Here is a 27229-nt window from a genome sequence, read left to right on the forward strand (position 1 = left end):
CCAGAATTATTTTTTATTGCATTCAGCTACAATTCATAATTATAAAATAACTCAAAGACAAAGAAAGACTAGAAAGTTGTGATCTTAATACAGTTCCCACAGAAGCATGATTTTTTTCTCTATGCAGCTCTGACTATTTTTAACGTAAGCTGTGTTTATAATATTGGAGCCTCTTCTGAAAAGCCTTGATTTCAATTCTCCATTCATAGACTTAGGTGTCCGTGGTAGAATTTGTAGTGCCAAGATAAGAATGGCTAAGAGTTAATTACTAATTTCTCTATTTTTAGGTATAAATAAATGTCAAAGCTTTTCAGGGAGGTGTTTTGACAGTAAAACAGCAGGAAGAAGTATGGTGGATGATAGATTCCAATCAGAAATGAAGAAATAAGGCAAAGGAAGGAGAGATAGAAAATGAAGGGAAGGGCAACTCTGATGACTTTATGACAAAGTAATGTCTAATCTGGGACTGGAAAGATAGAATTCAGGAAGGTGAGTGGACTCTAGGCAGAGGGAACATGGTTTTAAAATTCTCAAAGTAAAGAAGACTATAGACCAATGGGGGAACTTTGTATAATGTGTTGGCATCTAAACATAGACAAGGAATGGAAAGACATAATAAAAAAAAGTGGCCATTTTTTTTTTTTTAATAAACCATATTCAGAACACAGTCACTTCTATTTATAATTGAATTGGTATTCTTTCTATATAGGGTTGGTATATTTTTATTTTTATTTTTTTAAGACCTTATTTTTTTATAGTAATTGTGTGTTTATGGCAAAATACTCCCTTCCCCTACAAATGCATAGCTTCCCCTATTATCTGTTGCTCACCAGAGTAGTACAGTTGTTACTAAAGATGAATCTACATTGACACATCATAATCACCCAAAGACCATAGTTTACCTCAGGGTTCTCACTTGGTGGTATCAATTCCATGGGTTTAGAAACATATATCCATCATTAAAGTATCATACAGGGTATTTTCACTGCCTAAAATTTCTCTGTGCTCTGCCCACCCACAGCAATCATTGATTTTTTATTGTCTTCATATTTTTGCCTTTTCCAGAATGTCATCTAGTTGTAATTATATAGTATACAGCCTTTTTAGATTGGTGGGGGTTTTTTGTTGTTGGGTTTTTTTTTTCAGTTAATAATGTGGATTTAAGGTTTCTCCATGTCTTTTCATGACTGAATAGCTCATTTCTTTATTGCTGAATAATATTCCATTGTCTGGATGTACTCCACTTTATTTATCTATTCACCTAATAAGGATATCTTGGTTGCTTCCAAGTTTTGGCAATTATGAATAAAACTGTTATAAACATCTGTGTGCAGGCTTTTGCATGAACTTAAGTTATCAAATCCGTTGGGTAAATACTAAAGAGTATGATTGCTGGATCCCATGGTAAGAATATTTTACTATTATCTGCCAAATTATCTTCCAAAATGGCAGTGCCACTTTGCATTTTTGCCAGCAATGTGTGAGAGCCAGCACTTGGTGCTGTCGCCGTTCCAAATTTTCGCCATTCTACTAGGTGTGGGATGGCATCTTGTTGGTTTTTGCTTTTTCTCATTAAACTTTGTTTTAGAGGGTCTCAAAATTCTGTGACAGATTTTTGGTCAAATTGTTTCCGTTAAAAGGTACTGATTTTAAAAACTAATAACTTAAAACGGCTACACACAAAAAAGCCAAATGATCCACAAAACATTCTTCTTTCCTTCTACAGGTTTTACAGTGCATTGTAATCATTGACCAGTCTTTTACCATTAAACTTAAATGGCCAACCGAGATAAACAGTTCTGAGACTGTTCTTCCACGTCTTAGTAAGACTAGGGTGGTAGATATTGGGGATAATATTCATTTAGCCTTCTAGGCTTTCTCAGCAGACTTGGTAACTTTGCCTCCTCTAGCTGCCTTCTTGTCCACTGCTGTGATGACACTCACAGCAACTGTCTCATGTCACAAACAGCAAAATGGCCCAGAGGAGGATAGTTAGAGATGCTCTCAACACACATGGGCTTGCCAGGAACCATACCAACAATGGCAGCATCACCAGATTTCAAAAACTTTGAGCCATCTTCCAGCTTTTTCCCAGGACAATGATCAATCTTTGGCCTGAAATGTGCCTTTAATCATGTTTTTGATAATTCTGTGTCCTGGGTCATCAATGATGGTCACATAACACTTACTGTTTTTAGATTTTCATGGGAAGATATCAATAGTGATACCATGCTTATGTTAGACTTTCAGTTTATCCAAGATCCAGGTATACTTGAAGGTACTTGAAGGAGCCCTTACCTATCTCAGCAGCCTCCTTCTCAAATTTTTTGATAGTCGTTTTGTCGACCCTACCACATTTGTAGATCAAATGACCAGTAGTGGCAGACTTGCCGGAATCTACATGTCCAATGACAATGATGTTGATATGAGTCTTTTCCTTTCTCATTTTGGCTTAGATTTAGCAGTGGTTTTTATGACACCTGTGTTCTGGTGACAAACCTGTTGCAAAAACACTATTACACTGTTGTTTTGATTTGCATTTCCCTGATGACATATAATGTGTAATCTTTTCATATATTCATTTACTATCTGTATATTTTTTTCTGGTGAAAAGTCTGTTAAGGTCTTTGGCTCATTTTTTAATTAGGTTGTTTGTTTTCTTATTGTTGAGCTTTAAGAGTTTTTTGTATATTTTGGAAAAGAGTCTTTTATCAGGTGTCTTTTGTAAATATTTTCATTCAGTCTGTGTCTTGTCTTCTAATTCTCTTGACATTGTCATTCACAGAGCAGAAGTTTTTAATTTTAATGAAGTTTACCTTATCAATCTTTCATGGATTGTGCCTTTGATGTTATTTCTAAAAATGCATCACCATATCCAAGGTTATCTAGATTAGGGTTGTTATTAAGAGACATTTTCCTAAAAGAAAAGTTATGGATGAGATGAAAGGAATCACTGGCATTGAGCATCTAGTGATCCAAAAAGCAGTCAATGTTGTAATTCAATAATACCATTGAGTAACTAAAAAGGGAAAATATATCAATTCAATTATTCAACAGAATTTGGTCTGTTATGTCTTTTAAAAAATAAAACCCTTAACTATTTGCCTGGAAATTAAATAAAGATAAAAATCATGTTTAGATTGATATTGCCCAGGCTTAATATATTTCTAAAATCAAAGAAGAAGAAGAAGAAGAAGAAGAAGAAGAAGAAGAAGAAGAAGAAGAAGGAGGAGAAGGAGGAGGAGGAGGAGGAGGAGGAGGAGGAGGAGAGGGAATGCGGGGAGGAAGACTAGAAGTCTTGTATAAAAAAAGAAAACCAAGGAGAAATAATTTTCCCAAAGTCATATCTCTGGATTATTGGTTAATGAGTACTGACTAGACTTCTAGTCTTATAAACCCAATCCATGCCCTCTCTGCTACCTAGGAAAATAGTGTATTTGAGAGGTTTAATCTTTTTTGTAGGGGATCTCATAGTCTTTAATAGGTGACTGTATATTTCTAAGTCAAGAAATGCATGATATATTTCCTAAGTGCTTTGACTATTGAATAAAAAGCCTAACATTCTTGAACATACACTTTAGAAAATATTTTGTGCTATGCTGCCTTCTTTATGCAGTCATATTTATCCTTAATTTCTCTCCTTGTGTGCATTAATACAAACTGTCTACTGTGAACAAAGATTATAGTAAAAAGTATTCATAAATATAGTAGGAGCAGTTGATTGGCATTCCATAGAATATAAAAACTAATAGTGTACAGAAGTAGCACTCCATCAGCAAGACTTTTGTTGTGAGTTACATCCAAGTGAAGCAGAGATAGCTCTGAGCCCTGAGCAATGGCTGATTAAAGATAAAGACAGAGATTATGGCAAAGGAACATAGATACCCACCCCTTATCAATTTGTAAAATCCACACATGTTTGGTACTCACATCTTCTCCATTCTGATTCCTTTTTTTTTTTTTTTAAGAATAGGAATATTGAACATAACTCAAATTATAAGGAACTTATTATATTCCAGGCAAAATTTAAAGCACTTTCCATCCAATTAAGCATTTATTCCATAGAACAGCCCTATGAATTAAGCGCAAACATTATTGTCTGTATTATTTAGATGGGGAACCTGAGGGTAAAGGAAATTGCCACTGGCGGGCTCAAAATTTAAACACTAGGAGTCACTAATATTCTTGTCCACAGCTAAGCCATCTCTAAATATGTCTCCTATTAAACTCTCAGTAAAGCAAGCTACATATCATTCACACTGAAGTGGAAGGATCATTAATGATATAGGACTGGAGGTCAAAACCTTAAAGTAACAATGAAGTAAGAAGACAAAATCAACCTTCAGAAACACAAGACAGGAGAGGCTTTTTTATTGCAGGGAATTCTGATAGTGAATGGGATAGAAAGATCCAGAGATGGAGAAGAATCAGAGAGGTTCCAGCCCCTTAAATAAAATTTTAAATAGAAGAATAAAGCAAAGGCCCTTTACCCCTTAAATAAAAGAATAAAGGAATTCCTGCTCTCTTTAATATGAGTAAACAAAAGAAAAAAAACTCAGTTCCACTTATTTTTTATAATGGAGAGACCTAGGCACTGCTGCTTTCTTGCCCAAGCCAGTGGAAAAAAGAGCATAGCATTTTCATTTTCCATACCTAATCATGATGCCAAGGCTGAGAGCAAAAATGCCAGGTACTATTAGCCGTGATTACAGTCACCACGACTGGAGGAAGGGAGCTGAGACCCCTGACACTGACCAGATTTGAGATAGCAGCTGCTTCACGTCTTTACCATGCAGACATGGATTGCAAAGCAGTGCTTGGGAGTGAAAGGCAGTCACGCTCCTCTGGTTCATCTGTGATCCCGTGTGGTCCTAACTGAATCCCTGTCCCTTTCCATTATCATGCCAGTCTTGACCAAGCTGAATGCTGTTTTCTTCCTGCTTTAATGTGTTTCAGAAATGCTGACCTTGTGAAGGCAAGTCCTTCTCACATCTTTATCTGACATTTAAATTTTTTTATTCCAGTCGACAGAGCAGAGTGTTAGGTACAAACTTAATAGATACTCAAATTAGTCGTTCCTAGAATAATTTTTTGCTAATTGGGCAATTATTTTATTTTATATTGATGGTGGGAAAGGATAAATGTACTTTAATTACAGGTGAAAAAAAATCAAGTCAATTAGTACTTGACTTCAATATTCATTTGTGAAATAACCAGGGCTGGGTGTTGCCGTTTTCCCTCATTCATACCTACTGGAGAATAGAAAATAGGTAAAATTGAGGTATTCAGACTCTGTTAAGGATGTACAACTGGGTGTTAGAATGAGAAATCAATGATTTTGGAAAGAGCACATCTACAATGAATGGAATGACAAACTCTCACTTGGTTAATATGCATCTTTCCCTTAGATTTCTTTGCTTTCAATTTCTAGGATTTTTAATAACAACTTTATACTGTTACTGAATATACTAGTGTCCTATCACTACTGTAAAAAGTACCACATACTTGTGTGGCTTAAAACAATATTGCTTTATTATCTCTCAGTTCTAGATGTCAGAATTCTTATATGAGTCTTATGAGCTAAAATTAAGGTCTCGATAGAGCTCCATTTGTTCTGGAGGTTCTAGCAGAAAATCTTTTTTCTTGCCTTTTCCAGCTTCTGGAGGCCACCTACATTCATTTGATTGTGGCTCTTTCCTCTCTCTTTAAATCTCATCACTCTAACTTGTGTTTTTACCCTCAAATCTCTGCTCTGAATTTAATTTTCTGCCTTATTCTTAAAAGGACACATGTGATTCCATCAAGCCCACCTGGATAATCTAGAACAATCTCCCCCATCTCGAGATCCTTAATTTAATCACATCTGCAGTCTCTTTTGCCATTTAAGGTAACATGTTTACTGGTTCTGGGAAATAACACAGTCACTTTTGTTTAATTTTCACCAAGAAATTGCTCACTTATTTTATACACGGTTCCAATATGCTATTCTCTCTATCGCTCTCTTTCTCTGCTCAGCTCTGTATCATAGGAAACTTTATTTCCAAGCCCTCTTGCCCTTCTAGTTTCTAGGTAGGTTTAACTACAAAATGGGAGGCAATGCTGTATGATAAAAGGACTTGAGAAAGAGAGATGACGGTATTTCTCTCCCTCTCTCTGTTTCCTGTTCTGGTATGGGTTGCATCTCCAACACCTGTACTCAGGTAGCATCAGTCTCCAGTTCTTTCCAGATGACTCCGTTGTCCCTCTTGCTCTAGAATTAGTGTCAGCTTCTTGATAATTGGCAATCTCTGAGTTTCTTAGCTCTAGCTCTATTATACCTATAGTAACCTTGAGTTAAATTCTGTCTAAAAGACCTAGAGTGCTTTCTGTTTTACTAGCCAAACACTCACTCATATACCAACCCAGGCAGAATCTAAATTGGTGAATTTATCCAGGGATTGATCAGCCCTCAGAATGCTAGCCAGAGTCTCTTCTCCCCTGAGCCAGGAAACACTACCCTCCCATGCATAGAAACAGCATGTGGCAAGGCTTAGACTCCTCTGTGTTTATACTTGATTCTTCCTTACCTAGCTCTACAACGATGCTTGTAAACTATGCCTGAAATAAACATGCTACGTTTGATATCTTAAGCCACATTGTCTGAATTCTGCAAGGTGGCTCTGAATAATAAAGCTGGTTTGACCGTGCTAAGATAAGAGCACTTTACCTGATGGCCGGGTGGGAAGTACTGGTTTCCTTGTTCATATCCCTAAGATCAAATTGGGTCCATCTACTTTCCCAATATCGCTTCAATTGTAAAAATAAATAAAAAATAAATAAAAAATTAAAAAATAAAGATTATTCCGAAGGGAAAAAAAAAGGCCCACGTGAAATCTAAGAGTATCTTTTTCATTAGAGTTACTGCCAAGTTCCCCAAGGCAAGCCAAAGTAGCCACTGAGGTACAGGATGAGATATTCTCAACATGAAGAAAGGGACATTTCTAAATTAATTGTAACTTTCTGGCCTAATGTCCTATCCTTCTGGCACTCAAACTGTACTCTGAAGTCCTGTAGTAAGATGTTTTGTAGAGCTGGAGTTCAAGGAGAATGAATCTTGCTTTAACCAGATAGTCAAACGTGGCACATGCTAGGATTAGAAGTACTGAGCTTTCCATGACCACGTCTACATTGTTAGCATAATTAAGTACCATGGTGGAAACAAAGTACTATCAAAAGACATTTATGCTTCCACTAAGAAGTTGTAAATCTGCCCAAAATTATTTGCCAAATGCACACTGGCAAGTATCTTAGATATGTCTTGTCAAAATAGTAAAGCCCTCAATTAGTATAACAAATACATTATAAGCAAGATATATCAGAGGTAGAGATTCATATCATTTGCAGGTTCTTAGAAATCTAGCCATAAAGAAGGAAGAAAAAGAAGAGAAGGAAAATAAGACACATGTAAACAATGTAAACAAAACTGATCACTCACTAGGAATCCATACAATTGCTTTACTTTGCTCCCTTCCCCTGCAAACAGTAATAAAGAATAATTATGGTGGATTTGTCTTCTCTCTTCATGGTCACATTTTATATTTAGTTTTGAGGAAACAATTTAAATAAGTCTTAAAAATTAAATTAAAAAACTGTTTTAATAAACATTTAAAATTTTTAAAATATTGACCAGAATTTTGACATAGACACAGTCAAATTCAGAATAGTTCCATCACTATTAACAAATCAGAAATATTGGCTCTATTTAAAGAACTCTATTGATATTGATATCAGTGGTAGAAATGATCACAAAGGTTTCTCTGTGAATATTTTCATTTCATAGATGAGGAAACTGGGACCAGCACCGTGCTATGAATGGCTCAAGGTTACTTATTACACACTGAGGAGCCTTCAGGAGAGCCAGAACTTACATTGCCCTCATCTAAGTCTCCTTGCTGTGGCCTTTTTCACTATGTGCAGCTTCACATTATTACCCTTTATACAAATTTCAACTTTTGAATAAGAAATATTGTTGCAGCTCTCAGATAAAATAACTAAACTGGATGAATTTGAAAGGACTAACTTCATTTCTCTTGGTCACAGTAATGAATCCTCCAACTTAACTTCACACTTGGGCAAGTACCCGCCAGCATCACAATATTGAACAGTGTTAAGGAAACCTGAGCAGAGAATGTTGCCTTTGCTGATTGATTTAAAGTGGAGCCAAACAAATGGTGCCGAAGGGAATGAATGGTGCCTGTACTGCATTCCTGTCTCAGAATACTGTCAACCGTTCTCAGCCAAGTGTTTTCAAAACCTGACACAAGCGGAAACTGGAGAAATGTTAATCTTTTGTTTAAGAATAAGAAGCTAGAGAGTTATTATGTAACTAGAGCATAGTAGGTGCTTAAAAACTATTTGTCGATTTAATTTACACAATAGTTTATAATCTTATGATATATTTTAGAAGTTTTCATTGCTATAGAAATCATTTTATTCATCAATCTGTATATTTTTAATTTCTATCACTTGTACTAAATTAAAAGTTTTAATTATAGAAAAATTATCAAAATATAACTAAGTAAAAAGAAAAAATGTGACTCATAAACCTACTATCCAAAGATAACTATTGTTAACATTTTGTTCTACCTTTCTGAGTTCCGTTCTTTAACTACCAAACTATTTTTTAAATAATTGTAAATGAATATTATATTTGAAGAGCTCATAAGAAATCAATTAGAGAAACAAAGGAAATTTAAAACATTGTTTCTCTTCTTTAAAAATTTTAATTATTCTTGTTTCATTTTTTAGAAAAGTTTATAATAACTTTTCCAAGTTCCAAAACAACATCAGGATATAGTTGAAAATTATACTTAATTTATAAATTAATTGGAAGGATAAGTGAGTTTTTATAATATGGAACAATTTCTTGAGGGAACGTGATGTGGAAACAAAAGATGCAGTTTTCTGTTTGTTCCTATTTGTAAAGGTTTTCCTATAAGGAAAAAAAAAAAAACACATTATTGGCACGTATTTTATCATTTATCCACTGATTTTATTTATATATTGATCTATACTGATTCATATATATATATATATATATATATGTGAGTGTGTGTGTATGTGCGTGTGTATATATATATATAATTGTATATATATAATTGTATATATATAATTGTATATATATATAAATAAAATTTTTCACTTCCAAGCAAACTTGTTCATATAATGACCAAGAACCTACAATGACTGGGCACATAAGACAGACAAACAAAAGAACATGTCTATGTAGAACTTGCTGCCACCCACAGAGCAGATGCCATGATAATATTCCACTTAACACTTGGCTATTTTTGCCACCATGTTGATTAAAAGACACCGAGTCACTCATTAAAGATACATGCTAGCTTTTAGGTTACCAAAAACTTCTATCAGCACAAAAGTGATGACTCAATATCTTCTAATTTTTAAGTCTATGATGTTTAATAATGCATCTATTAGAAATACAGTATAAACAATTAGAAGATCACATTTAGTCAATAGTAAAAGAAAGAGAAAGCAGCATCAAAGGTTATCAATAAGATAATGGACAAACCATTAATACATATTCTTTGGGACATGGGGATGTAAATCCTATATCCAGACTTTCATCACAACAGTGTGCTCGCTCTATATTTGTCACTCGCTTGGGTCAGAGCCTGGCCGCTAAGGAATCCAGTCCAAATTAAGTATTTTATCAATTCCATTTCTTCAAATTATGTGTTTATGCCTCCTTTTATGTGCTTTTGAAATCAAAAACAATCCAAGCTTGTATACATAACTAAATAAGAAGAAATTTCTCATTCTTAACTAAAAAGATACTTTCTTTCCCGAGAATGTGATAGCTCTTGACTATCTCCCCTTATAGCACATGCTTCTTGCCATTTGCTTTATATAGTTGTAGATAAATCTTGCATCTGGCCCAGAATGTACTCAAGAGTATTTATTTCTAAACTGGGGCTGTGATAAGGACAAAATACATGGATCTTTAGTCCCCAACTCTAATGACTCTAACAGTTTCTCTGTTTAGGTCAGCTATATGTGGAACAAAAAGAATGTCATTTGAAAAGAAATCTGGCTATTTTTTTTAACTGAGTAGTGGAATTGCTCCTTCAGTTACTTGAAAACAAATAAGATGAGGTCAAGTCTGCTATTGGTTGAATTTCAAGCTTCAGGGAATTTCTAGAATTGGCCGCTGCCATTTAAATAATGATGAGCATCCAAAGTGAGCATCACAGTCTATGAGTTAAGATCATCAAAGAATATAAAAACTTTAAAGTAAAAATACATCTAGATTTTTCTTTCTGAGCAATTTACCCTACATTTCTTTGGCCTGGGAACAAGCCAGGCCATTTTTCTAAATACAAAAGCAGGATGAAAGTAGGAGAAGAGGTTTTTTTTTTCCCCTTTTCTTCCAGTTTCCATACAGATTTCTCAAGTATATCTCAACTCATTTATTTTCTTTGCCATCGGGGAGGTAGAGGGTATCTCTGATTGGTAAATTTGGTGACCATAACTGAGCATGCTTGACTCAGCTCAGCCCTTTTTATTGGACAGAGTTACCCTCAGAAAAGAAATAATTTTGCCCATTTCTCAGGGGCGGGCTCCTGAACGGCTCTTGGGTACCTTTGTCTCCTTTGATAAATCTGCCTACTCCTGTGGTTTAAGTAAATGACCCATTTGGCTTTCACACCAAGATGCATCTTCCTTAGCCTTTCAAAAGAGTAATACTGATATTTAATCTCTTAGTTGTTTTACTTTTTGCTCTTCTCAACATGTTCAGAACCCAAAAAGAGAAGGAAAAAAAAGGAACCAAGGCTATTTTTGAACTCCAACTGTGAATGTGCCATGTGTGCTGTGTGCAGTCGAGTTAGCTCCAACTCCTAGCAGGCCTATGAATGAGTGATGTCCATATCAGGCTAAAAAAGCTAAGATCAAGGATTACTATGAGGAATGTGCCCTGAGCAAGCAAGCATGTGTATATGATAAGCATATGAAATAGATAGGCCAAGAGCTAAATCCACAGACATCTTGTTTTCCTCCTGTACTTTAGCCTCGTTTCCCAACATTTCAGCAATTGGGAATGATTTTTGTCACCCTTTATGATTCCTATAGAGAATACAGATTCTAGACAATTTATTTTTTAACTAGGTTATCTACCAGCTAATGACCAGATCTGCCCTGGAGAATGTCAGAAAACTATTTAGAACCATTGCCAAATATTAGAGTTGAGTTCTAGTTTGAGATTTTATTTAGAATTAGTTCTACTTGCTTTCTATACCATTCATAATTATATAGCGTTAATCAAAGGTAAACATTCCAACAGAATTCCTCACACGTGTTGGTTTTAGGGATTCACATTTTTATAAGTCGAATTTCCATTATGATCAATCTTCTCTCAATTGTTTCTTTTCTTTTTTCTTTCTTTTTAGCATTTTATTTCATTATTACTTTCAAGTGTACAGTACATTAGTTAGACATTTATATAGTTTATGAAATGATCCTCCTGATTACTCTCTTCCCTCTGGCTCTACACATAGCCATTACATTACTGCTGACTACATTCCCTATGTCATGCTCCCCATCCCCATGACCATCTATTTTTACGATGTTAATTTGTCCTTTATACATGATTTTTTTCTAAAATGGCCCTTTTATTAAAGACATGTGTTTCTACATAAGTGAGTTTCTGCACATAGAAAATAATCTATTAGTTAAGTAGTTGGCCAATAATATTAAAAAAAGAAATGAAAATGACATCTGGGTTAAAAACAAACCCTAAATACTCCAAGAAATTATGATAAAAACAATAACTCCTATTATGATAATAATTCTTAGTACTAATGTTTACATGATTTTTCTATAGTTGAGGCTTATAACAAATTTATATAGCAAAAGATTTATGCAATATCCAAGTAATGCTTATATATTTAAAAATTCCTGTTTAAGAGATCATAAAAATTTCATTACTTGGCATACTATGTTCTAGAATAAACAGATTCGAAGTTCCAAATGTGCCAGTCATCTCTCCATTTTTCTGGAAATTTATGTAATCCAAACAAAAATACTAATACATTTTTTATAACTAGAAAGAAATCCAGAAGTTCATGTGAAAATAAGCAAACATAACTCTAAACGTTAATGTCAAAATATAACTCAGATCTAAAATAATTAAGACAATGTACATAAACAGACCAACCAATCAATGTAACTAGAAAATCTAGAAGCAATGCTCCACAAATATGTTGGAGTTTAGTGAAAATTATGTAGATAATTTCTTCTTATTGAGATAATGTGGTAACCATCTGGGAAAAAAGTGGATTATTGTTTCACATCTAAAAACAAAATAAATTCTAGGTAAATTTTAGAGTTTAATAAACAAAAAGAACAACAAAACATCCCAAAACATAATGGTGAAAGAAACAAATAGTACATGTATATATATAGTTTATAGCAACTTAGGTATAAATGAAAAGTCTTAGACCTCTTAATAAAAGTAATTTACACAACAATGCGTAAGTAGCTGATTTTATCTCCCTTCTAACCATATATTTCCGTATAGGCATCGAACCCACAATTCAGGTGTGTAGTTAATTAAGGTTTGTTGGCTCTGGCACCTTCCTGGAGTAGCGATAACGAGCAGTTTGTCACCTTGCCCCACAGTGCAGGCGTGAACATGGTTTCCAGGCAACCTAACCAATAAAGAAGGCTGGCTCCTTTCAAAAATCCCATTGTTTTCAAAAATCCTGCCCTTTCAGCAAGCCTGCTTTGTCTCACCTTATAAAAAGTATCCACGCTGAGCCAACCCCTGAGCCACTTCTGAGGGCCTTCCTGTCCTCTGTGCTGTCTCTCTTGTGCTGAAGCATAAACTTAATAAAATCTGTCTAGAAATTTTTCTTGGGTTTTCTCCTGATTTCTATTTTGGGGAACCCAAGAGCCCAACCACGGGTAACATTTCGGCCCAACATAGTGGAGAACAATTTAGCAATATATCAATATTAAAAATACACATATTCTTTTTTCTATAATTCTTCGTCTTGTGTTATACCCTGCAAGTAGAGAATATATATAACAAACAACATCTGAATCAGATTATTCATTGTGATCTGTTTATAATATCGAAAGACAACATCTGCTAAAAGTTGATGTCTGGGATATTTTTATAACGTGACTAAGTTTTAAAACCTTGTTTGCCAAAGAATAAATTAAATACATTATATTTTTAAGAATTAGTAAATGAATAATGTGCTTACATATTTTTAACTTTTACCTTCGTACAGAAGCAGCGTTCCATTATATCATGTAATAATTAAGATACTTAGAACTCCCTGACTCTTTCCAAAAGCTTTTACCTCACAGACTGCTCTCTTGCATGAAAAGTCATTAGTACCTATCCCCATGATATAAGAAAGTTAGATTCTGTTTAATCATGTGTTCTGGAAAGATAAATACATTGAATTATTTACATGTTGGGAATCCAAAATGTATTCTATGGAACTTTTATCCTATGGAATGCTTTGAGAAAAGAGTTCCAGAGTAAAATAAAGTGTGAGATTTATTGCGTAAACCTTCTCTTGAAGTTTCGTTGAACACATTTATACATTAAAGGCTCTGAGAAGTACTATAGGAAACTAAAAAGCTAATTCAATTGTGGTTAATTTAGTCTTTATCCAGTGACTAAGTTTTTTCTTGGTAAAAACAAATTTAACAATTTGTATAATAAGCTCTTTGGAAAACCTGCTCCGTTTGTCAGATTTGTTTTCAGAGTGCCGAGGGAATGACAAATAAGATGAAGAATGTGTGGGTACAGAAGCACTGGAGTTTAAGCCATAGGAGAGCAGGAAATGTGCAGCATCTGGGGCAACATCCAGGAGTCGGTGACCTCAGGGTGGGGATGGAGTAGGGACAGGAGAACTCAAAACATGTAAAGAATATTAGCAAACCATGTCATATTCAGAGAGGAGAGAAAAAGTGGAAAGAAAACAATCATATATACACAAGAAAATTAACTTCTAAATTCACATTATATCTACTTATCTAGTTTAATATTTCAGAACTGATGAGGACAATAGCCACACAGGAATGGTAGGCAAAATCCTTTAGGATATGCAAAGGATTTCCAAACTGCTCTGTGAGTTGACCTTTCAACTTCCCCACACCACCACGAAGGTGCTAAGGGCTGAGTTTGTGCCTGACACTGCCTGTGTGGCCTTGACTCCAGTTGTGGCTGGAGTACTGCACTCTTTTTTTCTACTTCTTAAGGATTACAGAATTATAGACTGTCAGGGCTGGAAGGAACAGTAAAGATAATCAAATTTAATACCTCATTTTTATAAAATGGAAAATAAGGGAAAGTTTGTCCAAAGGCACCCAACTAATTAATGTTGGAGCCACATATGGTCAAGAATGCAAAATCTGAAATCAGAACACCATGGATTCAAATGTAGGGCTTGCCTTTTATTAACCATGTAAACTTAGTCAAGTTATTATTCACTCAGCTTCAGGTTTTTTTCTCAAAATTTTTTCAAAGCGATGAATGAGATAAATGAGTAAAATGTATAGTAATTTGTTGGCAGATAGTGACAATAAATAGCAGCCAGTAGTAGTGGTAATTATTATAACAGTGACATCAAAGAAGAAAGGAAGCATTCAAATTGCAAGTTCAAGTTGAAAAGCCAAAAGGTCCTCTATCTCTATTTTTATCTCCTTGTTTCATTTATTCGAGTCACTATCTGTATTAGAGTTCTCCAAAGAAACAGAACCAATAAATATGTGTGATATAATATATGTATGTGTATATGTATATCTATAAATATAGAAATAGGGGGAGGAGAGAGATAAACAGAGAAAGAGGCAGACAGAGAGAAAGGCAGAGAGTGAGAGAAAAACAGAGAGATTATAAGGAATTGTCCATGAAGTTATAGACGTTGAGATTCTCAAGGTTTGTAGGTTTGACAAGATGAAGAAACAGGAGAGTCAATAGTGTAATTCCAGACTGTGTCCAAAGGCCTGAGAAACAGGATAACCAATGGTATAGTTCGCATCAGAAGGCCTGCAGGCTTGAGACACAGGAAGAGTGATACTGAAGTTCAAATCCAAAGGCAGGGAAAAGCCAATGTATCAGTTCAAAAGCAACCAACCAGACGGAAGGAATTCTCTCTTACTTTAGGAAGAGTCAGCCCTTTTGCTCTATTCAGGCCTTCAGCAGGACTCCCACATTGGAGAAAGCAACTGGCTTTACTCAAAGGGTTTAAATGTTAATCTCATCCAAAAACACCCTCACAGAAACAAACAGAATAATGTTCAATCAAATATGTGAGCACCCTATCTATGGCCCAGTCACATCGATACATAAAATTAATCATCACACAATCTCTAGATTTGTAAGCGAGCTATTGTAATAGTTCTCATATGCTTCACAAAGAATTACGAAAAAATGTTTCATATGTATTTATTCTTTCATTCACCCAGCCCTTCATTCATCTCCTTATTCACGCATCAGTTTACAAAATTTACTGACCATCTGTCAGTAAATTCAGTGTTTTAGAATAAAACGGAAAAAATAAAATGGGCTTTTCAAGGATCTGGTAATGACTTGAGCGGGGGAAACTTCTTGGGAACATTTCCTACATATATCATTAGGTATACAAAATAATTAATTACTGGGCTTGATGAAAGCCTAAAAGATCATTTTATCTCTACTCCTGTCTCTAAGACAGGTTATGTCACAAAGTCAAAGAAATTCAGTATAACACATGTGTGAAAACAAATCTGTGCTTAATGCCTTTGAAGTGACCTCTGAGTTCCATGTCACAGTCATTTTTGTTAATTCACCATATTCTCTCCCAGGGCTTTTCCCCTGAACATTTATACTATGGTGTATAATTAATAAATTCAATTTTAATGTTGCAGGACTTACTATCAGCTATAAATTTTAATATTTTGTGCACGTGGATGGCTATTTTTTTAGTTCAACTTGCATCTCATCCAGACACTGTGAATAATGTTTTATTTTGTAAAATAAATGAGAGTACATAAACCTGATGTTAACAATATTAAAACCTATACCTTAATTAGAATCATATTTTTATGTTGTCTGCATTGGGTCCTAGTCAGTGAGACTCTGGGAAAGTAGGAAGTTCTGAAATTGATTTCTGTGAGTATATTATAAGAGATGACCTTTGTTATATCTTATTTGGAATTCTTCAACCATGCCTCTGCTTTGACATCTGGCTCCATGTTAGTCTCTACCAACAGGGATAGGTAGAGGGAGGTTCAAGGCTAGAAGAAGAAGAAGGGACTTGCTCCTTCCTGTTTGATTCTTCTTTTCCTTCTGTCTGTTGGCTTAACCCAGAAAGGCTTCTTCATCCCAATAGCAGCAGTTCCTTTCCATTATAGCAGAAATAACTCCATGTGAGAGGGTTTAAATATTTTTTATTTAAATACGTTTAATATTGTTTAAGTTGTATAAAATGATGATTTGATATATATATATACGTAGTAGAAGGATTACTAAAATCAAACTAATTAATATTTCATCACCTTACGTAGACACTATTTTTATGTGTGCCAAGTACATCTGACATCTACTCTCAGCATATTTCCAGTGTTCAATGAAGTATTATTAAATGTAGTCATTATGGCTATATATTCGATATCTAAATTTATTCATCCTGCATAACTGAAACTTTATTCTCTTTGACAAACAACTGCCTATGCTCTCCTCTCCTCCCCCAGTCCCTGTTCTACTCTCTGTTTCTGTGAGTTCAAAAATTTTGTTTAGATTTCACACATGAGTGATATCACGCAGTATTTTTTTTTTTTTTCTATTTGGCTTATGTCACTTAGCTCTTTTGATATTATTGTAAATGGAATTGTTTTCTTTATATCTTTTAGATAGTTTGTTGTTCATGTATAAAAAATGCAACTGATTTTTGTATGTTGATTTTATATCTTGCAATTTTACTGAATTCATTTATTAGTTCTAACAGTTTTTTTGTGGAGTCTTTAGGGTTTTCTATATGTAAGATCGTGTCATCTACAAACAGAGACAATTTTACTTCTTTCTTTCAGATTTGGATGACTTTTATTTCTATTTCTGGCTAGACTTCCAGTACTATATTGATTAGAAGTAACAAGAGTGGGCATCTTTGTCTCGTACCTTGATCTTCAAGGAAAAACTTTCAGCTTTTCACCGTTGAGTATGTAGGGCTTATCATACATAGCTTTTATTATGTTGAGGTATTCTTCCATAGCTAATCCATTGAGAGTTTTTGTCATAGAATTTTGTCAAATGCTTTTTCTGCATCTATTGAGATGATCATATGATTTTTACTATTTATTTGTTAATGTGGTGCATCATATTTATTAATTTGCATATGCATCCCACATAAATCCCACTTTATTGCGGTATATGATCCCTTTTAACATACTGTTAAATCTGGTTTGCTAGCATTTGTAGAAAATTTTTGCATTTATATTTGTCATGAGTATTAGTCTGTAATTTTCTTTTCTTGTAGCATTCTTGTCTGGCTTTAGTGTGACAGTAATACTGGCCACATAAAATGAGTTTGGGAGTATTCCCTCTTCTTTAATTTTTTGGAAGAATTTAAGAATACTGTATTAATTATTCTTTAAGTGTTTAGTAGAATTCAGCTGTGAAGCTACCAGATCCTAGGCTTTTCTTGTTAAGAGGTCAACACATCCAAATCAGCTTCATTGTGTTCACCTCGGAGACACTAGCACCAGCAAGCCAATATTCTCTACTCAGAAATCTGAGCCCCAGCCTCACGAGATCCTCTCTCCAAGATCACAGACGTCAGCTCCAGCTGAGCGGCACCCCTCCTCGGTGGTCTGAGGTTCAGCTATCCTAAGCTTCTATGTTTTAATAATACTAGCATTTTTGTTGTTGTTGTTATCTCACCTTTAGTAATGAAAGTTGTTCCTACAGCTGCTACTTCCTTGATACCTTAGATGTCCTCTTGTTACTTTTTAGTTACCTAGTTAACAATCATCTACCTAGTTGAAATTCTTTATATTACGTTGTCTAAGTTAAAATAACATGTGTGGTTTCTGTCTCCTGCCCAATGCTCTTCTCATCTAGTAGAGCTAAACTGGCATCAGGACTCAAACTTGATCAAAGGATCAAACTTGATCTTAAATGGAAAGGAGGATCAAACTTGATCTTAAATGGAAAAGTTAAGAACCTATATATCTTACCAGGAGGGCACTCACATGGAAGCATAGGGTCAACTAAAGGAATGGGGAATGGAAATATTTTGGTGAATGTTTTGGCATTTTCATGGAAATGGGACTTGACCAGTAGAACTGCCATAAACTCTCTTCTAGCACTAGAGCTTCTCTGAGTTAATATATGAGTTTTCCACCTTGGCACATGGATAAAAAGTACCAGTTTTTCTCTCACTATAAAGAAAACTAAGCTATCCAAATGATGAAATAGGTCCAGTTTATCTTCAGTGCAATTCCATTCCTTCCTGTCCTACTCACTTTCCTGCTCATATATAGATGGCTGATACTCTCATGTTCTTCTCTCCCTGCCTATTTTTACCTGCTTACAACTGGCCATCAGAGTGCAGATCACGGGAGCAATCTGTTCACAGATCAAAAAGATCTGCTAACTGTATTAACATTATGAAATTCTTTTCAGTATTATATGCCTTTATTGGAAGAAATACATTCCAAGCAATTGATTCTGATGAATAAATAATAAATACTCGATCAAATGGAGTAGGGTGAATATTTTAAGTAGGAGTATGAGGAAAGGGCCTTCTAGCCTTTCAAAATCAAATAACAAAGGAAAGAAATTCTTCTACCTATAGCTAACATTGGACTTGGGTGTCATTTCCTCTTAAAAGAGATTTCAATCTTTTACAATTCATACAATCTGATATTCTTTGACAGTATCTTAAGTTTTTGAACAGGCTCTGAAAGCAGCAAGTATTTAATAAATATTTATTCTCAATAATGATCAAGGACTAGGCTACAAAATAATTGTGTTATCATCTTTGTATGAGTAGAGACCATCACCTTACTCTCAGTGCTGTTCTTATCTAAGATCTACCCTGAGTTTTCCTAAACTTTCAAAGAAATCATTGAGTAAAAATTTCTTAGGAACCAGCTAGCAAATATGGCATTAAACAACCTGATTTCAGTAGGTTTCATTCATCACACCAATATTGTATCAGTCAACTTTGTGGAGAAGAAAGACCTATAGATTCTAATTCAGATGCAATATAAAACCACTTGGACATGTGCCAGGAAAGATGAAAATCTTTGTTCAGGAGATTGTCAATGAAGGTCAAAAAGCTAATAATAGTAAGTTAGATAGTATTGTTTTCTCCCGTTGAGGTACACTGACTTATTTTCAAGACAGAGAAGGAATAAAGAAGCCAGGTGCCCCTAGATTGCTAGAGAATTATCTCACAGTCCAGGAGTTCACACTTGACATTTGCAGTGGCTTTATGGGTCAGCTCTAGCCCAAACAAAGAAAAATAAAGCAATGTGTGTCTTTTCTGGGACAGCCACCCTGTTGAACAAGCCATGCATTGAAGATGGCAGAGCTTCTGTCAGGCTCCTTGATTGAATGAGTAGAGATATCTACTAATTTACAACACATACTCTGGATTGTTCTATGAATAAGAAATATGCTCTATTTTTCAAGTCAATTAATTGTTTTTATGTCTCTTATTACCACATACTGGCCTTTAAGCTAACAAATAAAACCATACTACTTGAGGGTAGACAAAAACATTCGCTTTTAACTAACTGTTCACCTATTTTAGGGATAGCTGAGAAGAAATAAAGTGGCAAATTGAGATACTTTTCCAAATAGCCAGATCTACGTTTTTTCCAGGTTAAATATTGGGTGGATATGAATCATTCTCTGTAGGTTTCAATTTCTCCCCACTTTTATCTGAGATCTAGGCACTGCCTAGAAATCGAGACTGTCAGTAAAGATAAAATGATATAGAGTAATTTTGTGGAAACAGATTGAGGATATTGAAAAGCGCTTTGAAATTGTTTTAATCCTATCACATTTTAATCGTCATAATTTCTTCAAATATCCCTGACTGGAAATTGTTTAGCTACTATTGACCCTGCGCTGGTGATAATGAGATAGTTCTTCAATGATCACTAAAGACTTATCATTAAAAAGTATTTATATGTTTCCCTAGTCTGTTAGTTAATTTTCTTCTGGAAAGCTATATTACATGCTGTTATAGATATAATTTTAAAGAATGTTATTCTTAGTTATATTTAAGGAGATTTTTTTTGTTGCCGAAATATTAAAGCATCACCATCCTTCCCAACAGCAGAAGATTTGCATTAATAAACTATTCTGAGAATCCCATCAGATATTACTATTCTAATTTCCTATTATTTTGGTTTGTGTTAATCTAAGTAATATTTCCCTTTATACCTTTCAAATTTGCTGAGGTGAGATAGTTTCCCTTTTGTTTTCTTTTAAATACTTTTCCACTTGAAAACATTTGCTTAAATGTATTTCTTGATTTTTTATAAATTAAACATGTATCTCTAATTTTTCTGATTGATTTTCCTGTCACTTCCCTTATCAAGGGATGATATCAAATGGAGAAGTGACAAAGCTGGTCAGTAGCACTCTGCTTCCTTTCTAGTTTTCTGTTATCATTCTTTGTGGATCCCTGAATTATTTCTAAACTTGATCCTGATGGTGGGGTTGAAAGATAATTTAAGCATTTAAAGAATACCATATTTGATTTATTCCAGAGCTGTGATGCCTATGTGTCAGGCAGGATCTGGATAAGACTAAGGTGGATATACAGAGAAGAGTTTTATAAAAGTGCTATTATCAAATTATGAGCAAGATTTAAAATGACAACATCAAGGAGACACAGAGCACTATTCTGAAGCTACTTATGGCAGAGTTGCCACCTTCAGTCTGAAGGGGAAGGAAATAGCAGTTACCAGAACTAAGACAGGAAAGGAATAGGCAGAAGGCCTACTCATAGGAGATATGGCCTTTGGTAGACAAACACAGTTAACTTACTATAACCTGTCAAAGAAGGAGTTGATGAAAAATATTCTGACTTCTTATTTGTCCCAACCTCCATTCTCCTGCCAGAGTCTCCCACTGAACACAATCAGCATATGGTGAAAGGTCAAAGTGGCCCATTAATGAAACCCCAGGGCACACAAGGCAGGTTAGAGAAGTGTAGAAATTAGTCTGGAGAAGCAAATGGAAGATGCTTAGCAGATAGCACAGAAGCACAGTACTGGAAATACAAAGATGGCCTATGTACTGTACAAAGTGGTCCAAGACAAGGGACCAGGAAGAAATAACATCTAGAAGGCCTACTCTGTGTGAGCTAATGACATTTTCATTTAAGTAAAGCCTCAAAGAAGCTTTATGAAATATCACTATTCCATTTTACACTATTTCCATAACTTATCCAAGTTTATAATGGCTATGCTATGTCACTGATTGAACCAAGATTTATCAGGCTTTGAAGACACCCTGTCCTTCAAATTGAAGGAAGTGAGCCAGGCTCAGAGACAGCCAAGAAGCTGTCAGTAAAGACTGGATTGAAAAATCAGATATCCAGAGGAGAGCTTAGATATTTAGGACAGACAGACTCTGGAGAGAAAGCAAAAGTAAATAAGTCAACAGAAATTATACAGCATTATCTTCCTATAAGAAAGTAACTAGCAACATTGAAATGAAACTTCACAATCAAAAAGAGTTCTCATTCTCAGGAGTATGAAGGCTGGACCACTATTTATAAAAGATATTGTTATAACAACAGGATACCTCTTTGTTCTTTATCCCCATATGTAAATCGCCAACTATTTTTTATGCCTGATTAAGATAATAACTTGGGGTTTAGTAAGCTAGAGTTTCCATACCATATGAGGTAAAATTTCTACTTTCTACTGATAGCATGTAAGCTTTAGTGATTTCAGCTGAGAAAGCTATAAAAATCTGCATTTATATTGCTAAATACACTAAAGTATGTTAGATGCATGACTAGCAATAATGAAGAGCATTGCTGGTTCTATGAGGGTTTCTTAGACACATCAGCATTGGAATTACAAATGTGGCATTCTCAAAGTGGTAGGTGACAAATATTGGGCCAAATAAAGAAGTGCCAGGCTTTTTGACCCCATCATAATTTAGAGGTCTGTGACTTTAAACTTGACTAATGACATAATGAAGTCAGGAATTTCAAGGTGACTCTCAGCTCCAGCTTCCCTCACACTATGTGTTAAGAAAGTTATTTCCTCTCACTTCCTTCACTTACAAAATAAATGGTTTGAATTTCATGAACCCTTGTGATAGTTCCTAGATTGTGACTAGATTGCCCATAGTATAGTTAAGCACAAATAAAAGGGTTTAATCACAGTAACTTGATCCAAATATCCAGAGAAGAGCTTAGATACTTAGCTGGAGAGAAAGCACTACTTAGTTTTTTTTATTAAATAAATAATATCAAGCTTCATATTAACGATAGCAAGTTTTAAAGATTGAATTCAAATTCACTGCCTCCTGAAGCCATTTTTTCCTCCAGTTTTTTCCCATACAACCACATTTTAAAGGTATTATTTACAGTCATATTCATGCTTTTTTAATGCTTAATTCTTCAAGTTTGACAAGTGCATACTGTCATGCAATTGCCATCATTATTAAATTATATACAAGTTTCATTACCCACAAAAATTCCCTAGTGTCTCTCTCTAATCAATACTACCCTCCACCCTAGCCCCTGGAAACCACTGATATGTTTTCTGTACTTATAGTTTTGCATAGATTTGAGACTACCATACAAATAGAATCACACAGTATGTAGCTATTTGAATCTGGCTTGTCTCAGATGAGATAATGGGATGAGGTATTTGAGATTCATCTAAACTACAGAAGGCATCCATAGGTCATTCTTATCATCCTCTGACTTCAGAATTTGTTTTTCATCTTTGATTTTCATCAATTTGATTATTTTGTGACTGATGTGAGCTTTTCTGGGTTTTATTCTGTTTGATATTTTCACATGTTGAATCTGTGGTTTGAAGTCTTTTCCCCTTTCTTTGCCTACCTTCTGTTCTCTTTTAGAGCACATCATTAAGTGGAAAGGAAGCCTTAGTGAAATTTGCATTTTATTTCTTTCTCCCCCTCTCACCAGCTCTGTTAAATGTCTGGGTTAGGAAGTTACGATGGCATTACATGAATATATTATGGTTTGGGAATTATGTGTACTCTTCAGAGTTCTCAGCACCACTGGCATCTTGCAGGAAATACTCAATTTAAAAATTTTTTTTGTTAATACTTCAAAAAAGTGAATAAGCACTGGCATTGTATAATGAAACTGATGCTTATCATCAATAGCATTATAACCCAATTAGAGCAAATTTTCTAAATCTCAGTATACTTTTAGGGCCCTCATTAGCTAAGTTGAATCTTCTGTAAATAATTACTTTTGCTACATATTACCTGGGAAAATCACAATTTGGATTCTATTTAAATAGAACAAAAATCTAATGATAATCCTAGTTATTGATTAGGATTAATGGAGTAGGAAAAGCAATCTCAAGTAAATTGAGCTATATAATATAAACCAATAATCTAATCTAATTTGTAAAGGGTTTTATAGTTGATATAGCATTTCCCTGAAACTCACAACAATACTTTGGGATAGTTTTGAGTCCTTTCCACCTCTATTCACTATAGTAGTGTTTGGGTTAGTAGACAGAGGGACCTTCTAATTGTCCACAGCCAAGCTTCATCCAGTCAGAGAGTGCAATAAGAACTTACCATGTTGAGAATACAAGGTCAGGAACTAGCTTTTCTGCTTTAGCTGAGTACTCACATTTCCTAGGGTGGCTCTAGGGTCCTCAAGCTCTTTATTAGTCTCTAATTAGTCTCTAATTCCCATGAAAAAGTTATAGCCTATGATGACTAGTGTCCTGGAGCCATGGTGCCCTTTGTCCAGTTTGCTCCTCTAGGTGTCAGGTTCCTGTTCTTCACGAGCAGCCCCCTCCCTCCTGCTCCCAAGTCTCTGATGGTATTCTACTTGAAATGAAGGGATCAACCAACACCACAATGCTAAATATGGAAAGTAAGACCCAGTGGGATTCAGGGAATTTTTCGGGTAATACATTAAGCAGAAGAGAGATAAAAATTGCAGTCAGGTCTCCTGACTCCAAATCTAAGCTCCAGTGGGGCATTTGTGATATTCTGGTATTAATTTACAGTAGTTGTCAGCACCAAGTTGATCAAGTAGGGAAGTTTTCAGTGGCAAGATGCCCAGTTGGAAAAATGCACAAGGGGCCAATATGAGAATGAAACGGCAGGCATCAACTTTATTGTAGGGAGCACGCTTCTGTTGTGGGGGGTGCAGTTCTATTGTGAGGATCATGCTTCTGCTTCTGCTCTTCTTCTGATCCCCTTCTTGTGCTCCCCTATTGCTCCCCAGGGGACCACATGGCTCTACATATATCAGAGTACAATAGTGGCCTTTAGCCACACATGCGTGATACAATAAGCTGAATTATGTTTACATATTTTAGGCATAGGCGTCCTACTACACTAATGTAACATTCTCAATCCAGGGTCCTATTCCTAGCCGTGAGCCTGGATCACAGCCAGACCTGGGACCAGCCAGGCCTGGGACCCACAGGAGTGAAGTACTTAACTGCATTAACTATATATATTTTTCACTCACATGTAATATACTTAATACTGTTATATTGGCTTTATATTATCGTACTTTTTATAAGAACTCTCTGAAAGGTGATTACTTTTATCAATATTTTATACATAAAGAAACAAGTTTCACAACTGGTAAGTAGCAAAACTGGTGTTCAAAGCTTCACCTCATGATACGCTAGGTTTAAAGAAATAGTTTCACGACTTTTGAGTATAGTACTTTTTTAAATGACCAAACTTTTTTGTGTTTTTCTCTTTCTGACTGAATCATTCCATGTCTTTTAAAGAAGGTCACTGTTTTTGAATAAATGTGGTACATGATTAAAGGCTTCAAGAAGGAACTTAAGTTTGAATAGTGGTTAAAGACACAGGTCTTCTATTACTACCCTGAGTGAATCCACAACCCCCATATGCAATTTAATATAATATCAGGTGGGCAAAGTGAAGTAAGTTTATCAATAAAATTAAGGTTCACAATGTACTTACATGAGAAATTATATTCTTCAATGCACAAGAATTTGTAGCTGAAACTCACAAGGTAGAGGCTCATGAAGTATTTCTTTGTATTAAAAATGCTTCAAGGACACTGAATAATTAAAAACGATATTAAACGATTTAAGTGACAGGAACTATGTACATGTGTTATGAAGTATTACAAATTTTGAATCAGAGACATCTAAATTTTATTTCTACGCTATCAATCAAATCTTTACTTCTCAGCTACTAGGTCCTGAAACCATGATATGAAATCATTTGCAAAGAAGTGTCAAATAATGTTTTACTTATGAAAGCTAAAATATCAAATTTCACAAGTTTTTAAAATTATTTTTTATAGAAATGAGAGGATTTGGTTATATCTATAACATTCAATTCAATCCCTGACTTTCTTAATGAGAGAGGGGGAATTGGAATTATAGATAACCTCAAGAATGTACCTAAAAGAGTCACATGAGTATCATCAGCCATGAGTGACAAAGAGAAACAGAGGTTAGAAACCATTGTCCCAATAGGAGGAATCTGGGGAAGTTGTCCTATATTCAGTCTTATTGCTAAACCACAGAAGAAAGGCAGAAGAGAAGAAAAGAAACTCTTATTATTTCCTGCCTCAGAGGACCTGCCAGCACATAGGCCTCTATCCAGCTAGATGTGCCAACTCCCATGTCTTCAAATGGGGATAACCAAGTGCAAGTGTTATCTCTTTAGAAACTCTTGTTCTAGGTAATTTCTATCATCAGATGCAATTTTAATCAATGCTAACCCAGGCCATTCATTAACATGAACCAAACACACGTATCTTTTCTGACATTGCCCTTCATCATGGGAAAGAGAAGTGCCTGTCGGAGATTGACACTGCATTGCTGAATTTGATCACATGGGCAATCTCATTGTTCATAGACACTAATGGGCCAAAATAAGGGGTTTGATTTTTTTTTTCTTTAAAGCTTTATTACATCAATGGATAATGGTTTAGAGGAAGGAAAATAAGCTGTGCTTCAAAGGAAAAAAAAACAATTTTAGAAAAGTAGAACGTTTTTATACTGGAGAAAAATTTTAAAGTTTTCGTGTATAAGTTAATAAAAGCCTTGGAATAGTGCATGAGTACATTTAGGTCACTAAGGAAACACTTAACAGAGAACATTAGTGAGAAAGTAACTGTTTAGTGCACTTACTGTTGCCCTGCTGACCTGAAAGAGTTAATAATAACTCTAAATTCTTAAATTATCCCATAGAGATGATTTTAAGCAAATATCCTCTGAAAATGCAATACCATATACTCTCCACCTTAATTTCTCACACAATTTATGTAGAATCACTTTATAATGAACTCTACAAGGCAACCAGATTGTTTGGTTACATCATAATTTTCTGATAATGAATTTGGTACTAGACATTACATTTCCAATATGCTAGAGCTAGAGCTGAATTCAGCTAATGCAAGTGCTTCTCTAGTGAATATAGGAAGTATTGAAAAGACAAACAGAAATGGGGTATGTACAAACCACTGGCATCCATTGATTCTCCAGCTTTACTGAGTTCTATGACTTGGTTGTTTATTGGAGTTTTGAAAGTTTAGATGGTTGGTGACTAGGCTGCTGAAAGATTTGAAATGTATAATGGAGAGGGAAGTTTAATGATTATTGTAATCTGGTGGCAGGAAAAAACTGCAAAATAGCTCATTCCCCTTCCCTACTCACACTGAGGCCCATATAGTCAAACAATGGTATTTACGGTTCTATGATTACCATAGACAAGAGCCAAAGTAAGCGCATTACATTATGGAGGATTTACCATATTCAAGGCATTGTGACCAGGTATCATTACCCTACTTACAGATTTGCTACTTACAGATTTTCTAGCAGAGTCTCTGCCTGTAAAATGAAAATGTAGTGGCTGTAACTGATATTCTAGAAAGCAAAAACATGCTAACATGGAATAAAAGAAGCTCAAATTCAAACTCTTTTGGGCCATATGAAACAAATATATATTTAACTGCATCTGGGGAAATGAGTTCAG

General features: G+C 34.9%; 1 pseudogene; it reads right to left on the bottom strand.

Annotated features, from left to right (window-relative positions):
- Positions 1-1857: 1857 nt before the first annotated feature.
- Positions 1858-2494, bottom strand: LOC105290709 (annotated as a pseudogene).
- Between the last annotated feature and the right edge of the window lie 24735 nt (positions 2495-27229).

Source organism: Pteropus vampyrus, unplaced genomic scaffold (genome assembly GCF_000151845.1).
Source record: "Pteropus vampyrus isolate Shadow unplaced genomic scaffold, Pvam_2.0 Scaffold37, whole genome shotgun sequence".
In the NCBI taxonomy this organism is placed as follows: domain Eukaryota; kingdom Metazoa; phylum Chordata; class Mammalia; order Chiroptera; family Pteropodidae; genus Pteropus; species Pteropus vampyrus.